General features: G+C 37.7%; 1 protein-coding gene across 1 annotated transcript in view; it reads left to right on the top strand.

Moving 5' to 3' along the window:
• Positions 1-13,738, top strand: part of CCDC141 (coiled-coil domain containing 141) — a 216,604-nt gene that overhangs the window by 111,243 nt on the left and 91,623 nt on the right. The window lies entirely within an intron of this gene.

The raw sequence follows: 13,738 nt of genomic DNA, 5'->3' as shown, positions 1-13,738 counted from the left end.
TGCCCACATCTCCCTGGGACACTGCCCAAATCTTGCCTCTTCTCCAGCTCTAGCTAGGTCTCCCTGTCATAAAGATTGCCTCAGTCTTTATTGTCTGCTCTTCACATGTATTAATTCTTATAATAAAAAAGCTGGGAAATTACTTGCAAGTAACTTCTACTTTTGATTTCACTATAAACTTTATTTTGGCAAAAGGCACATCAAAAATATTGACTGCCTACTTGTAGCAGGGCAGATGGGACAATATGAGATGAGCACAAAATATGATCCTGCCACGTGCCTAACTGGCATCTGCGTCTCTACCCCTCTAGCTCTTCCATTTCGCAATCAGTTCTTTATGGCATCATCAGTTACACTCTGGACAAGCTGAGATGAAGCTATTTTTCTCTCAATTCTCTCCAGTAACTCCCTTTGGACACAGAATAAAGTGAAAACTTTCTTTTGGTATTTCAAGCCCTCCAGCACATGTCCTTTGTCTACAGGTCTCAGCAGGAAGTTCCCAATTCCCCGGTACTGTTCTTCATTCCATAACAGCCCCGTGCTCCCTCACCAATCTTGAAATTTCTTTTTCTCTCTGTCTTTTTGAAACCCATCTCTTCACCAGTGTACATTTCCCATCCCCATTGACCCCAGTTTCCCTCCCATCCACCCCACCCCTGCTTGCTTGATATTTCTTTTAGTCCTCTTTTTCAAAGGTAATAGAAAATTATGATATTAGAATTGACATGTAAACAGTAAAGTTAAAAAATGGGCATAATCTGAGGTCACATTTTTCTTCTTTTTTTTAACCAAGGAAAGATGATGAAAAGATGATGTGCTGTCAAAATGAAATCAGGGACAGTGTTAGAAAAGCTAAGCAGAGATAGGACCTGTAAACTGTGTTTGGTATATAATTCAAAATTGGGTCTGGTAGAAGTTGTATATTTGTTATGTAATTCAAATTTGGCTAAGAAACTAGACAAAGAAAGTAAAACCCACAATCAAGATCCCTGGACATTTTATACATTGGGCAGAGGGTATATTTAAAGATCTGTGTGTCCATTCCAGCCTAGAAGGTGAACCCGGGCAACTCTTAGGTAGATGACCTAGGATCTTCGATTTAGTTCTGGTATGTTTTATGGGAAGTTTTATGGGGAAGTTTTTGTTTTGTTTTATTTTGTTTTTTATCCTTATTCTTGTCTTTCTCTTTGTTCAATGAATATTACTTATTATTCAAGTAAAGCCTTTCCTCCTCTGGCAAAATTAAGCCTTAGTTCTCTCCTTTCTGGCATGAAATTTGTATTTCTCATTTCTTCACATCTGATTTCCCTCAGTTATGGATTTATCATAGAAAAGATGTCACTTCTAGATTTCTTGTAGCACCCCAAAAAATGATTGGGGACCTAGGAATTAAACACAAATAGTATTGAGTGGGCCAGTTACTTATTTGGAAAAGCTGACAACAAAATGTCACCCTGAATTAACCCTTTCTACACTTATAAATTGTTATAATTTATAAGCAACTTTCAGTTTGGTTAGCAAGTCCTGAGTCACTTTTTCTACGTGTGATAATCAAGACTACAGATGAAAGAAGATAGTACAGAAATCAAGACATATACTTTGCATGAAACAGATCCCAGTTTGATCCCCAGCTAGCACTCATGGTCCCCCTTCTCTCAACATCACTGAGTACAGCCCTGGAGGCCCTGGCACAGAGAACCCTCCCAGTATCACATCCTCAGTTCTTCTTACTGAGTCATCTCCCTGAGTTGGTTGAGAAACTCCTTGAACACCAATAGGAAGGCCCCTCTCAAAAAAAAAAAAAATCACTGTATCACTGTGTCACTGTCATCCCATTGCTCATTGACTAGTTCCAGCTGGCATCAGTAATATTTCCATTGTGAGACTTGTTACTGTTTTTGGCATATTGAATATGCCACGGGGAGCTTGCCAGGCTCTGCCATACAAGTGGGATAATCTCAGCAGCTTGCCGGGATCTCTGAGAGAGACAGAGGAATCAAACCCAGGTAGGTTGAGTGCAAGGCAAACGCCCTACCCGCTGTGTTATCGCTCAAAAGAGTAAAAGGACATGAAATGGAATTCTATGGAATCCTTTTGATTCTGAGGCAATGGAGAAATAGTGGTCAAAACTTGAGGAACAAGATCAATGCAGTGCTCTTTTTATTCTCAGTGGTTTGGAGAAGAGCAATCTGATTCACACTAATATTGAATGCTGCCCAATCATTGCTGACCTTTGTTTTTCTTCACCTTCTCCAACATACCATCACACATTTGACTTTTGAAGGTGAATGCCTATTAACCTAAACACAGAGTGGAACTTTCAGCCATGTTGAAAAGTGAAGTGACTAACAGTGCCTAACACAACGCTGCCTACACATTGAACCTACTATTTAAGAAAAGGTACATTTTGTCTTCAGGAGCTATGCCCTGAAGTACACCTAGAATTATAAATAGGATGTTGATGGGTTATATGGGCATAGAATGAATGGTACAGGCAAATCTGTATTTTTAATATGGAATTCATGGATTTGGGAATTTAGTGATTTTATTTTATTTTACTCCTTTAATGTGGTATATTCAGCACATGAAATTGTAAGGTATTTCGTGTGCCTCATAATTTGATATAAATTTGTGTGTTTTCCCCAGGTAGTTAATTAATATATCCAACACTTCAGACATTTTTATTTTTATATGTGTGTTTAAATTCTATTCTCTTAGAAAATTTCAATTATGCAATTATATATTAATTGTTTTGACTGAAACCACCATATTATATATGTCATAGTCTTTTTCTGGGCATGCTTCGCAGGAGGCCACATCCCCCGCCACCGAGGTGCCTGTGAGAAAGTTGGCCTTGTAGGTATTAAAGTCCCATTTCCAATGCAATCCTAATGCTTGCTGGGAAAGCCCTCTGGCCGGGTGCTGGAGGGCACCTTGGCTGAGGGGGTGGGGCTATTTTTGTAGTTCCCTGGGTCTGTTTTCTATATCAGTCTTGATGTTAATAATTTTATAGGTGAAATGCACTCTTTCATCAAATAAACCTTATTTTCACCCCGCTTAGCAATCTTTAGCCCACTTTTCTACTCTTATTCCGGGATTTGTCTTATTTTTAAGATTTGGCATATAATGAAAACTTGAAGTTTTTCATTCAGAGGTATAGTGAGTTTCTGGGAAGTCAGATTGAGAAAGACAAAGGACATATTCAAGATGTAGGGAGGGGTTCGGAGCAATTAGAAGGATTCAGCACTTTTCCCTTTGTGTGAATTGATACAAGAAACAGTGTAGGAAAATCATGTTAACATGATCCCTGGGTCTGATGCCACCAATATGTGTATATGTCCTACCAGAACTCTGACATCTTGAAATGTGCTGTCACTTCCTGTCACTATGCAGTACATTTAGAAACTGTCTGGGTTGAATATGTTAAGGGCTTCAGTGCATTCCTTGAGGCATTCCTGCAATCCAGATTGACAAGCAGTGCTTAAATCAACCTCTTGCTTTCTCCCCAGGTCTCTTGCTCTGTTCACTACTTGAAACTCCTTTTCATATTTATGATCATTTAAGAATCTGCTTCCCAGATTCCCCAATTTTAGAAAGGATTTTACCTTTCTCTAAAAGATTGCTTAATTCTTCATTTGAGTTTACACAATTCCCTTTGTATTACTTAGGTAATACAATAGTGCATAAGTGCTAATACAAAAAATTTCTTAAAGAGGCACAGACTTATGCATTTCAGATTATTCTACATCCAGGGTAGAGGAATTATATTGCTCCTCCAAGTATTATTTGCTGTTAATTTAGAGATTATTGAATATGGATTGAATATCTTGAGCACTGACTCAGTGATAAACTGAAAACAAAGTCTATGAAAAGGGAAAGTTGAAGAAATTCTAACATTGACTGGATTTTATTTAAAAAAAGTAATTTTTTCTAAACCATTACAGTAAGACTCTTTCTAACAATAGTTTAGATATCAAAATATAGTTAAAAAATTTGCCAAGGAAAGTTCAAATAAACCTTGAGATTTATTTAAAAAAATTTTTTTTTAATTGGGAAAGAAAAACCTGACCAGTTGTGTAACTTCTCTCAGTTTCTTTTATTTAAAAACTCTGCTGCATTTTTTTAAATCAATGGTTTCTTTGTCTGATATAATAATGTGAAGAAGGTACAAAGAAATGTCTCAGTGTTTTCTTTATACATGTAAGATAATGATACCCACATTGCACCCAAGCTGTTTAAAGCTCATGATAGATTTACATTCATCATTCATGAATAGGACAGTCATTGTATTTCTACAGTCTAACACAGTACTTACTGATTGAAGTAATTTGTAAAATTGAAGTTAGATCTTAGATTTGGGAATGACTAATACAAAATGTGGTTTTGATAAAGTCATATTAGTTGAAAGTCTTAAGACTAAAATTACCATTAAGTCATTCTTTTCTTCACATTTATGAGCTTGCAAGGATATTATTTTAGTGCTTTTGTTTAATATTAATTATATATTTTAGAATATTCAGATAGAGCGTTTCAAAAATTGACTGGTTATAAATTTACATGTTTGCTCCTGATTTCAAGAAAAACTTCAGTTTTTAAAAATACATATTATTCTACACCACAATGTACCAAGAGTAGCATACCACATTGGTTGGAATGTAAAGTAGAAGGTAATCCATCTCGATTAAAAAAGTATTACACACAAGACTCAATCTGTAACAACATGTTAGCAATCTCTTATACAAGAGCTGGGGCTGGAGAGATAGCACAGCGGGTAGGGTGTTTGCCTTGCACGCGGCCGACCCGGGTTCAAATCCCAGCATCCCATATGGTCCCCTGAGCATGGCCAGGGGTAATTCCTGAGTGCAGAGCCAGGAGTAACCCCTGTGCATTGCCAGGTGTGACCCAAAAAGCAAAAAAAAAAAAAAAAAAAAAAAAAAAACAAACAGAGCTTAATGCTCCAGGGTGAGATACAACAATCTTCACAGACCTTATTCTAAAAAAAAAAAATTATCATTGTTAGCAAATTATTCATTACAAGCAGTACAAAATAAATTATTTAGGGCCTTCTATTGGGGAAAGCTTGGTGGTTTTGGAAAAATTCAAAATATGGTGGTGGGAAAGTGTAATTGTGGTGGGATTGGTGTTGGAATATTGAATGTAATAAATTATTGAGACCAAAAAAATGCATATTATGGGGCTGGAGCGATAGCACAGCAGATAGGGCATTTGTTTGCCTTGCACATGGCCAACCCGGGTTTGATTCCCAGCAACCCAGATGGTCCCCTGAGCACAGTCAGGAGTAATTCCTGAGTGCAGAGCCAGGAGTAACTCCTGAGCATCACTAGACGTGACCCAAAAAAGCAAATAAAATAAAATAAAATAAAAATACATATTATTAATATTTTAAGGTCCCTGATCTATAATACAGCTAATGATAAGGTTTCATGCACATATTGTACCAATATCACCACTAAATAAATATTCTTGGACTCTCATAGTAATAAATGTAATTCAGTGGCTACAGGTTGGGTATAAAAATATGTGGTCTTAAATATTTTCCAGAAGATACTGCTAGGCAGTCAGATTTAAGAGTCCTTTTTCTAGTCTTTATCTAATGCTGGTAAGGATGCACTTCTCCTCTGCTTAATCTACTTCTTGTTAATCTATTTCATTAACAAGAAGTAAACATCAAAACCTAATAATACTCCTGATAGTTGAATTATATGTTGAGATCCTGAGGATAGTTCTAACATATTCTCTAGAAAATTAAAAAGTAAGTTCTTTGAGGACCTTAATAAAAAATGGGACGGGACCACCTAGTCAGCCAGGGGCACAATCTTGTGGTAAGCAAATTGTGTTTGATGAAAATTATTTGGCCAGCTAGACTTTATTAACCTTGATTAAAAATGAAAACACCAATATTCCCTAATCTGGTTCTTCTCCTTATTTAATTAACTTGAGGGAAATGTGATTAAGAGGAACGAGAACTCTAAGAAAAACAGGAATGAAATACTAAGTTAAAAAGAATGCTTCTTGGAAAACACAAATCTTGGGTAGAATCCTCCCCTGTCCTTACTTCCCATATAATCAGATTTTTATCTAAAAACATTGTGGAAGAAAAAAATAATATCTTGCTCTTTTAACTGTTGGTTTGAAAGACTTGCCTATGATGTAAATTATCATTTTATTTGACTTAAAGTTTTTATTTGACCACACAACCTTCCATAAGCTCCTGCCTTTTGCAACTGGATAAACTATGCAGTGGCCAGGTACTGAGTGGGAAAAGGGAAACAGGAGACTCTCATACCACGTTTTCCTCTCAAGTTGTAAAACATGTATGGAGAAATAAATAAGAAAACAGCAACCAAAACTCAGAAATGACTTTTGTTTTTATCTATCATCTCTTCTACAGTGTTAGTTCCAATCTTGGCAAGTTAACTCATGGGTACTGTGGCTCTTAAACCCCAGTCTCTGAGTTTAGAGATGATTCACTAGACAAGCAGGCTTATGTGAAGGGGTTTTGGTGGTCATTGTCCCACAAGGAAAGGAAGTTACAGAAAATGCCCAATTTGAACCAGTTTAAAGTTTTCAATATCGGTGGTGCGCTTCTAACTCCATGCATCTGTTGTTATTGAGGATTGGGAGTCAAGCATCATGTTTTCTTCATCTTTTGTGATACACAGAAGCACAGATTTTCCTGTTTGCAATCTGTGTTCTTGACCAAATGCAATGGTGAGGGCAAAGTTAAAATATCCTGTAGGCACTAAACTCTGTTCTCCAAGAGTGGGTCCAGACTCATTTCTCCAGGCTGTTAGTGGCTTGTGTTTAGATCAGTGGTACAAAAATGCCCAGAAGGGGAGAATGAGAGGCTCAGTCTGATCCAGCTCAACAGAGTTAGCTTCTCAAGGACCCATCGACACTTCAAAAATGTAAGCTTTTCTTATAAAGAAATTCCTGCTCAGAACACATTCAGATACTTTCTGATGAAAATTGCCAGGTTAATTTTGTTTATACCATCTGTTAATGCAATCATGCACAATTCTATGATCTTGTGTCAGTGAGTTAATCCTCCTGGGTGCTGAACCAAATTGGGCTGTTGACTCCAAGAAGGAAGGAGAAACCGGCTGTGTCTCATGAGAGGTCCTCGGAGAAAGCAGTGCTACAGGAACGATACAGGAGCTCCCCATATGCTTCTGCCAGTCACCATCCTGACCTATAAGCTATACAACTGGCTCTGACTTAGTTTACCAATCGATCCCCTGTGGCTCCTTTGTCCATCTTTTTCTCTCACCTGAAAAATTTTTTTTGGAAATAAAGTTCGTTCTGAAGATTTACCACCTGAACTTGGCTCATTAGTCCCTGCTCTAGAGGAAAGATTTTATGTAATTAAAAGTACCAAACATGTTGTCATATGTTTCTTTTTTAAAACTTGGAACAGTTACTCAGTCAGTCACTGTCATCCCGTTGCTCATCAATTTGTTCGAGCAGGCACCAGTAACGTCTCTCATTGAGAGACTAATTGTTACTATTTTTTTGCATATTGAGTACACACGAGTAGCTTTCCAGGCTCTGCCATGTGGGCTCCACACTCTCAGTAACTTGCTGGGCTCTCCAAGAGGGGCGGAAGAATCGAGAGGGGCGGAGGAATGGAACACGGGTTGGCCGTGTGAAAGGCAAAAGCCCAACCGCTGTGCTATCACTCCAGCCCGGAACAGTTACTATTTTCACATTTTAAATACAATGGCTAGGGGTATTTTTTGATCTTTACTTGAAAAGCTAGCCAGTAATGTTTTTAAAGATACATGGAAGTGAAAGGAAGGAAGAAATCATTTTTGACTCCTTGTCTATCCACACTAATCCTTGTAAAAGTACCCTTTCAGTCAAGGTATACATGTGAAGCTCAGTTTCCTCTGCAAATGGAAGAGTGAATGGTGCCCTTTCAAAGGGTTTCACTACAAGGAGGAAAGAAACATGATGGAGTGACTTGTGGCACTAGCTGAGCCCATAGGGCTCTACTTGTCCACTGGGCCAGAGATGTGCACGTATCTCTAACGAACTGCAAAGCCAGTGATATAGCAGGCTTTGGCTTTCTGCTGCTGGGGCTAAGTACTGGAAATATTGTATTTTGGAGTGACTGAAACTCAGTTAGAGACTTAACACTATACATGCAGGCAGCAAAGGGTGAGAGAAAACAATCCGACCTTTCCTCTAGTGGACTCCTTCATCCTTGACAACAATGACAGCTACATTTTTTATACAGGGTGATGGATTCCTAGGACTCCGGGAAGTCTTATCATAAAAAAGAAAATAGTGGAAGAGTCCCCTAAGAAAAATGTCTGGGGAAATACATCATCAGAATGGTATAAAAATGTATCAGAAACTGCCTATAGAGTGCTTGCCCAAAGAAAACAGAACCAATTTTCTGAGAAGATTGAACAGAAATATTGAATGGACCCGGCTTCATTTAATACCTACAGAGTTCATGTGAAATGTAATTAAGGAGCTGGGAATCGAGACGAAGGGGAGAGAAGAGCAGAAAATGGTCCTTTACAGTTTCCTTAGAAGGTCACAACCTACTTTTTATAACACTGTGTGAATCACAAGGTTAAAATGAGTTTTCAAAGACTTGGTTCTGTTCCAGTAGTCTCTCTTTAATGTTGACTGCAAAATTTATATTAAAGGCAGATTTATGGACACTCTTAGAAGACAGCTTTTTTTCTTACTCATAAAGAAAGGTTTAATTCTTTTGGTTTAGTTGCTAAACAAAATGAAGCTTGAATTTTGTCTGTAAACTCTTGGTGATATCTATAATGGCGTTGTGTTAATTTTAACACAATGAGGTTTTTAAAAAAATGAGGCTTCTGCTTCACATCAAAAAATCCAAATGCAATAAAAAACTTTCCATTGCTGAATCAGGCTAATGTGTATTTCATCTCTGTACCTCTAATTTGATCTGTTCGACCTTTCTGTAGTTTGTAAAACAGTGTATTTGAAGAGTTGTGATGGGATACTGTTTGAGAACAGATTCTAGAATCAGATTACCTGAATTTAAATTCAAACTTTTTCACTTACTAGTATTGAGACCTTAGGCAACTTCTTCAACTTTTTTCTCTCAGTTATACCTTCTATAAAATGGACATACTAGCCGTTTTAACTTTACAGAAGTGTCCTGCAGATTAAGTGAGATAATACAGTGAGTAGTTAACATTGTAGTTAGCATCATACAAGTTAGCATCATAGAAAAAGAAAAATCAAGTCTTTTTGTTGTTTGTTTTGGGGTCACACCCAATTGTGCTCAGAGATAACTCCTGATTCTGCATTCAGGAATCACTCCCTGTAGACTCATTGAACTATATGGGATGTTGGAGATTAAACCCAGGTCGATCAGGTGCAAAGCAAGTGCCCTACCTGTTGCCTTATCTTTCCAGCTCCAGAAAAATCAAGCCTTAACTTCCTTGGTAGTTAAGACATGTCCTAGAACTTAGTATTCCACAATGGCTATAATCTATTTCTCCATATTCATACATCACTGTTTTATTTTTATAATACTCCAGATTTTTTTCAAGGTCTTCATATTTGTTTAACAGACTTCCCTTAATGAACACAGAGCACTCTGGTCAATGCTTAACATTTAAAAAAAATGGAATCACTGTGAATTATAGTTTCAAAGTTATTCAGGCCTACAATGTTCTAACACTAATCCCTTCACCAGTGTCCACTTCCTTCTGCCACTGTCCCCAGTTTCCCTTCCCTCCCCTCTTAGTGCCTCTGGAACAGGCACTTTTTTCTTTATCTCCCTCCCCTGTTCCCCCACACCTCCTTAAGGCACTGTGACTTACTGTACTGATAGGGCATTATTATGCATTTATTTCCTTTCAGGACCTAGTCCTGGTCTAGAGTGACCACTTCCCTCTATTAGTGTGGTAATGATTCCTTACTTCATTGACCTATCCCTACTCTACCTCCTTCCCTGTTCAGTGGCAAGTGCCTACAAAGGACTGGTTTTCTTGTTCTTTGCTCTTAATTGCCTTGGCCTTTATTATTCTTCTCCTATGATTCTTTGTATCCCACATGAGTGAAATCAATCTGTGTCCATTCATCTCCCTCTGACTCTTTTCGCTCAGCTATAATACTCCCAGAACAACCCATGGGTCAGCAAATTGCTTGACTTCATTTTCTCTTAAAGCCAAGTAGCACTTCACTGTGTCGATGTGCCACAGCTTCTTGTCCAGTCAACTGTCCCAGGCTTGTTGGGTTGTTTCCAGATCTGAAATGCCTGATTGTTTGAAAGAATTACCTGTGTCTACACAGAAGTACTTAGATGGCTGAATTATTTCATCTCTGAATTTACTACAGGGATCTTTTTTGGGTTTTGTTTGTTTTGTGGCATATTCAGTGGCTACTCCAGGTTCTCTCTTATGGTGTTGGAGGAACAGGCATGCTGGGGATTCAGCTCAGCCGCCCACATAACTTTGCATGTGCTCAGCCCATTGAGATTATTCTCCACCTGCTCTACACCACAGATCGTGACTGAAAGTGGGAATGGATAGAAAGGAGAGGAATGAGACTGACTGAGTAGTAGGAGATATAAGCATAAAGTAGAAGAAAGTAAAAGACAGAACAGTTTGTGAAATTCAGGTGAACCAATACACAATTCAGCTTCTTTGAACTTCAGAGGGAATGGTTTTCTGGCATTGTTCAAACTGGAGCTTTGGTCCCTGGTTATAATTAGCAAACATGTTTCTTCATAAGAAGAAAGGTCTGTTCCAAATATTCCACATGGTGTTTCTCTCTAGAAGTCACAATACACACAAATTTAACATTAAAGATTCAGAGAAGTATCCAGCAAAAGGGATTGCTTAATTTTGTTTATCACGTATAATCATCAATATCATCAATACCTAACTCTGAGCAATAATATTTGAAGACTCTTCCCTCTACTGTTTAGAACTGGAAGGCAGAAATACCCAGGAAAGAAAAGTGTGAGGCTATTTATTTAACAAGCACTTTAATATGTGCCAGAAACTGTGCTCGTGGCTTTGAAAATATTTGTTCAAGGTCAAAGTAATGGTTTGTGAGTGGGAAGGGTATTTATCAGGTTTTACAAAAAAAAGTCATGGCACAAATTAATTGTCCTTAAAAGGGGACAAAGCAATCATCAAAAAAGGAAAGCTCTTGCAGAACTCCTGTCACCCATATTCATGCTGAAGAGTGCTACTTTTGCACTTGCTGAAAATTTTTAAAATTTGGGAGTCTTTCTATGCTCTCTTGCCTGGAACGACACATTTTAATTAATTAATTAACTTTATTGAATTGCCATGAGAAAATTTACAAAGCTTTCAGATTTAAGTCTCAGTGACACAATGATCAAAACCCATCCCTTAACCAGTGCACATGTTCCACCACCAAGAACCCCAGTATAACTCCCATCCCACCCCCTACCCCCACCTGTGTGACTGATGATTTTCACTTTACTCTCTCTTTATTTTGAGTACATTCAATATTTCGACAGAAAAATCAGTATTATTATTTGGAATTTACCCCCAACAATCAGACCTGCCGAAAAGGCATCATTTGATAAATTTGATAATTTGTTTTCCATTGCTGAGAATGAAGAGCATATGACATGACATGTTGCAGTTTTGGATTTCAGGTATTTTAGTAATTAAGTCCAGAGAAATTTTTGCCAGAAATCGCGTCACTGCAAGCTTCTACCTCTGTTTAGTGGGCTCCAAAAGATGGCAGTCACCACGCCACCGCCATCACTGCCACCAAAAGGAAAGGCCGAGGGACAAAAACCTTTCCCCTCCCAGGGCGGCACAGGGCCATAGCTTGGTTCACAGTCTAGAGGCATTTCTGCAAGAAGCCGTTGGGTTCCGAAATTAGTTAGTGGGCCTCTGGGATCATGTTTAGGAGTGGAAGAGCCATTCGTGTGGGGCCACTCGGGGTTTCGTCTGGGCGGAGAGCAGCTGGAATTACACATTATGCATTACACACAGATCTGTAAACTGCTCCTTATTCTGCCACTTTTTGGATATGTAATATTGAGAAATAAGGTCCTTTGGAGCCCATGTAAATACAGAGAAAATTGTAATATCTAATCAAAGTTTGTGAACCTTATACTTTACAAGCCACAAAATTATAATATGTGCTAAAATTTCAAAACTAATATACCTTTACTACTCTATTGACATTGATTAAATGGTTTTCCTTTGCAAATACTAGAATAGTTTCTATGGCATTAATAAAACCATCTATACCATATCTATTCAATTATTTAAAGTGCTACCATGTTATATTTGTCTGCAGAACCAGCCTATACTTAATATTAAATACGCTTAGTAGTGCATAAAAATTATAAAAAAATAACAGCTTGTGTGTTAAGGAAATAACTGTGTTTTATTCTTTCATTATATTCCCAAGATATCTTTCCTAGCATCATGCTAGCCATAGTTTTCATTGGTGTTGTGAAATGAATGGGTTAAGATAGTGATGGTAAACTGCACTAAAATTATAGTTGTTTTATAAAACATTGCAAATGAAGCTTAATATAGGATATTTTGCATTAAGGAGCCAGGCAGGATGGAATCAGATTTTGACTTCTTAAATTTGGTGCTAAATTTCTGATGTTTTAACAATCAGCCTTTGCTGACCACTTAATCTCAGTTGAGATGGGTACCAGAAAATTCACTCACAAGATGACCCTTTTAGAGATAAACATTGTTTTATAAAACTGAATATGACCTCATTTCTTTTGCAAGAAGTTCAAATGTACCTTTAAATAAATTTAAGGTTAATGTGTTTGGATTTCCCAACTTTTTATTTTCTTCTCGATTTACTGTTTCTCATTCTTGGGCAACAGAAAGTAAAAAGCTAGCTCTTCTTTTTCTGGAACTTTTATATCCTTAGGAGTGAAGCACTGAGAGGTGAAACTAAGGTCAGAAAAAAAGAGAGAATACTGCACAATCATAGCTATTAATTTTATGGAGAAAAACAGATCTTAATTTCAGTTCTAAGTACAAACAGATGCAAAATAACAGCCATAAAATATGAACATTCTATCCCTTTTTCCACACATTTGCCCACATTGACAATGAGATTGAATTAAAAGAGAGAGGCTTTTAAAAAATTACTTAAGTGAATAAAAATAGATCAAAATGAGTTAGTGATTGTAACATGCTGCTGGCAATATTTGGATACATTTTCTGATAGTGTTAATGAAAATGAAGGAATGGCCTGTATCAATCACACACTCCAAACTTCTTTTTCTTTCTACTATCACTTCCTCTCACCTTTTATGTCTTTCTGGTTTCCTCTTAAAATTTTGTTTTCACAATGCTCAAAAGGAGAGAGAGACAGACAGACAGACAGAAGGCAGACAGACAGAGACAGAGAGAGAGAGAGAGAGAGAGAGAGAGAGAGAGAGAGAGAGAGAGAGCACAAGAGAGAACCAAATCACTGCCATCACTCCCTAGGACCTCTGGCACCATAAAAAAGAGAGAGAGAAGAAGAAAAGTGCCTGCCATAGAGGCAGGCAGGGGGTTGGGGGTGGGGGTGATGGGAGGGAATCTGGGGACACTGGTACTGGGAAATGTACACTGGTGGAGGGATGAGTGTTGGAATACTGTCTGACTGAAATCCAATCATGAACAGCTTTGTAAAGGTCTCACAGTGATTAGGTGGAAAAGTAAGAAATAAAATAAAAAATTAAGAAATCAAAATAAAATTTTATTTGTAT

The sequence above is a fragment of the Sorex araneus genome, chromosome X (assembly GCF_027595985.1).
Source record: "Sorex araneus isolate mSorAra2 chromosome X, mSorAra2.pri, whole genome shotgun sequence".
In the NCBI taxonomy this organism is placed as follows: Eukaryota; Metazoa; Chordata; class Mammalia; order Eulipotyphla; family Soricidae; genus Sorex; species Sorex araneus.
Note: the sequence above shows the minus strand (reverse complement) of the source record. Positions and strands in the feature narration are given on the sequence as shown.